The sequence below is a fragment of the Wolffia australiana genome, chromosome 2, assembly GCF_029677425.1.
Source record: "Wolffia australiana isolate 7733 chromosome 2, ASM2967742v1".
Classification (NCBI taxonomy): Eukaryota; Viridiplantae; Streptophyta; class Magnoliopsida; order Alismatales; family Araceae; genus Wolffia; species Wolffia australiana.
Genome location: NC_135836.1, coordinates 26,483,354 through 26,487,191, shown reverse-complemented (window position 1 = coordinate 26,487,191; position 3,838 = coordinate 26,483,354). Strand labels below are relative to the sequence as shown.

The window sequence follows — 3,838 nt, the reverse complement described above, 5'->3', positions numbered from 1 at the left end:
TTCACTTATTCGAATGAGAAAATTCTATCTAAGAAAAAGTTAAAACCTATATGAGAAAATCAAATCACTGACAAGATTGGGTTGTCTCCCAATAAGCTCTGATTTTATAGTCCCAGATCGACTTTCGAAGATTTTATCAGCTAGATTGCTTCACTTCCACAAGTTATAAAGTTTCTTCCTTCCTTCCTGTGTGGCCGTCTCCTTTGAAATAGTGTTTTAATCTTTGCCCATTAACTGTAAAATTTCTTCCTGTTTTAAGATCCTCTACCATGATTGCTCCTGAATCGTAAATCTTGCAGACTGTGTACGGTCCATCCCAGCGAGATTTCAATTTTCATGGAAATACTTTGAGCCGAGAATTAAAAAGCCAAACTTTATCGTTCTCCTTAAATTGTTTCCTCACTATGTGCTTATCGTGATAATATTTAAGCTTCTCCTTATAAATTCTCGAGCTTTTATATGATTCATTTCGAAGCTCTTGCAACTCGTGCAGGTGCAGTAGGCGATTCTTTCCTACTTTATCTATATCCATGTTAATATTCTTAATGGCCCAATATGCTCTGTGTTCCAGCTCTACTGGAAGATGACAAGGTTTGCCAAAGATTAATCGGAATGGTGACATTCCAAGCGGCGTCTTGTATGCAGTTCTATACGCCCACAGCGCATCAGTAAGCTTTAAGGACCAGTCTTTTCCATTCGGCTTTACTATCTTTTGTAAAAAAAAATTAATCTCTCGATTACTCACTTCAGCTTGCCCATTCGTTTGTGGATGATAAGGAGTGGCCACACGGTGTTGGACTCCGTACTTCTTGAGTAGCGTTCTGAAATGCTGGTTTGTGAAGTGTGTCCCTCCGTCACTAATTATTGCTCGTGGGCATCCAAATCTAGTAAGAATATGTTCAGTCACGAATTTAATAACCACTGTATGATCATTTCTTCTAGTTGGAATAGCCTCTACCCATTTAGATACATAGTCCACTGCCACCAAGATGTACTCATAACCAAATGATGAAGGAAAGGGTCCCATGAAATCAATTCCACAAACATCAAATATCTCGACTTCCAAAATAGGTTGGAGAGGCATTTCATCTCGTTGTGAATTGTTAGTGAATGCTTGGGATCTCAAACATGTCTTACAGTAATATCTTGCATCCTTGAAGATAGTAGGCCAATAAAATCCACTCTGAAACACTCTTTCTGCAGTTTTTCTACCCGCAAAATGCCCTCCACACGGAGATGAATGGCACATTCGTAAAATATCCTCCTGTTCGTCGTATGGTACACATCTCCTCAAAATCTGATCCACTCCAATGTGATACAACTCAGGGATGCAGTTCTCCACTTTAACTATCACATTTCAATAATTCCATGTGGTTGCCTAACTGACCCGTCAGCTAATTGCAGCTCGATGAATAAGGGATGTAACTCCCCTAATTTGAAACGGTCGTACACCACTTTGGGCATGATATTCACTGAAGCCCCTGTATCAAGCAATGATCTTGTAAAAGTTATGCCCCCTATATCACATTTGATTAGAGGCGCCCCTGGATCCCTTCTCTTTTCTGGTAGTTGATCCAATAAATTGAGCTAATGCTCTCACTCAAGTGTATTTTCTTTGTTTTACGTTGAGGAATGCACAGTCCTTTAACATATTTAGCATATGTGGGAATGTGCTGGATAGCATCCAATAATGGAATCGTGATTGTCACTTGTTTTAGGCTATCAAGTAAATTTTTCATCAGACTGATATCTTGATGATCGGTTTAGTGAGGACAGTGGGAAAAGGAATATGTTGAGAGCTTGTCTTTTGATTTCTCAAGGTTTCTAAGTTAATTTCCTGAGTCTCTGTATCTGGTGCTTGAGCTGACTCCTCGTTTCTAAGTTCCTGCGTTGTTTCTTCAGAAATGGATTTGTTGACCACCTTCCCATTTCGCAGTTTTGATATAGCTTTTAACTCATCCTGACCTTGTTCATCCACGTAAATTTGATTCACATGGTGCTGGCTTGTTGAAGCCCCCAGATTCCTAGGGTTCGGTGTTGGCTGGGAAGGAATTTGCTCAGAAAAATCAACCTTTTTCCCTCGTTGCTTTTCCATTCCCTCTGTTCACGGAGCTTCTAATTTCTCCATTCTGGCCATTATTGATTCTTTTTGCTTCGTTAGAACACTCATTTACTCCATCATTTTCATCATAATGGTTTGTGTAGATGGTTCCTCTCTCGTTTGGGCAAGTTGTGTCGCGCCCGGCGCATAGGAATATCCTTATTGCCCCAAATGGTATTGTTGATCTGCCCCCCGTCTGAACCCAAGGTTTGGGTCCATGTTTCCCCTGTTCGCTCCATTATTATTAAATCTATTTGAGTACTGCGGTTTTTCCCTTGACAATAGAGTTTTATATTGATTGTACTAACCTTGCTCCTGAATAGCCATTACATCTAGATTCAAATGACAATCATGTTCCTCATGTTCTAAGCTAGAACATATTAAACAAGGGGGTGAATCCTTGCTTACCGTGCTAGCAGTGTGTCTAGAATTGCTCACTAGTTCTAGCTTTTCAGCTAGACTCTTTTGTCCCTCCACTAATCTGTCAATCTTGTCCATGATCATGTCTTGCTGAACCACCTTAGCATCAATCATACCTCCCCTTTTGGGCATGACACTCCTTCCTATTTGAGTTAGTGCTGCATGATGTGCCGTATTTTCAGCCACTAACTCTATAAGTTCAATTGCATCATCGTCATATTTGCTCATGAATGCTCCACCACTGGCTGCATCAAGCATCAGTCGATCCGGATGGTTAAGTCCTTCAAAGAAGATTTGCACTATCTCATGCTCAGGTATACCATGATGAGGACACGATCTAGTATATTCTCTCAAATGCTCCCATGCGCCATTGAAAGATTCTCCAACTTCTTGATGAAAATCCCTAATGGATTTCCTGATAGCATTTGTCCTCCCTATGGGGTAAAATTTCCTCAGGAATGCTTGTTCAACCTCCTCCCATGAGTGAAGTGTTCTAGCTAGATTTTGGAACCATTCCTTAGCTCTATCCCTTAGTGTAAAGGGAAAGAGCCGCATCTTGACTATATTGAGAGGAACATTTTGATAATTGTTCATCTCACAAACTCGTGAAAGATCTTCAATTAACCTGTAGGGGTCTTCAGACGGTTTGCCTAAGAATATGGGCAAAAGGCTCACAGTGTGAGCATCAATTCTAAAATTCACCCCCGCCTCAATGGGAGCATGGAGTGTCGTGATTGGCCGATACTGCATTGGTGCTGAATGATCTCGTAGCCGCATCCTCTCATTGTTCCTGAAATCTCCCTCCATCGTCACGCTTGATGGTGTTGAAGCAAACGTGTCTTCAACTGTCGACTCTTCTCTTGTTGAGCCAAGAGGATTCACGAGAGGATTTTGTAGCGACCTCCTCCCATTCATAAGCTGTGAACCCACTAATGAAGCGGATCTCCTTGAACCTTAACCTATTGTTCAATTAAAGTTTAATATTGGTAAAGTTGCTTTCGAATGGAAATGCAACCTGACCACTACAATCAACACACCTAAGCTTTTGCTAAGGATTTGATAAGGGGATTTTCACTCCTTATCTTCCTAATTGCAACTACTTTGAACGAGATCTATATTATCAAATCATAAGCGCAGATTGCATTAAAATATTGATAGGGTACCTGGGATTTTTTTTAATCTGCAATACGAGTTAGTAGTGCAAAGTAAAAGTAAGACAATTCAGAATATAAGAAGATAAAGTTCACTTACTTGGGTTTAGATTTCCTTCCACATCAACAAGTTAGAAAAATGGAACTTAAGCTTCCCAAATACACG

General features: G+C 40.4%; 1 non-coding gene across 1 annotated transcript; it reads left to right on the top strand.

The window, feature by feature from the left end:
• The first annotated feature begins 2,837 nt into the window (after positions 1 to 2,837).
• On the top strand, positions 2,838 to 2,944 carry LOC144700353 (small nucleolar RNA R71). Its single transcript, XR_013580724.1, has one exon. It is a non-coding gene; the product is annotated as a small nucleolar RNA R71 (small nucleolar RNA).
• The last annotated feature ends 894 nt before the right edge of the window (positions 2,945 to 3,838 follow it).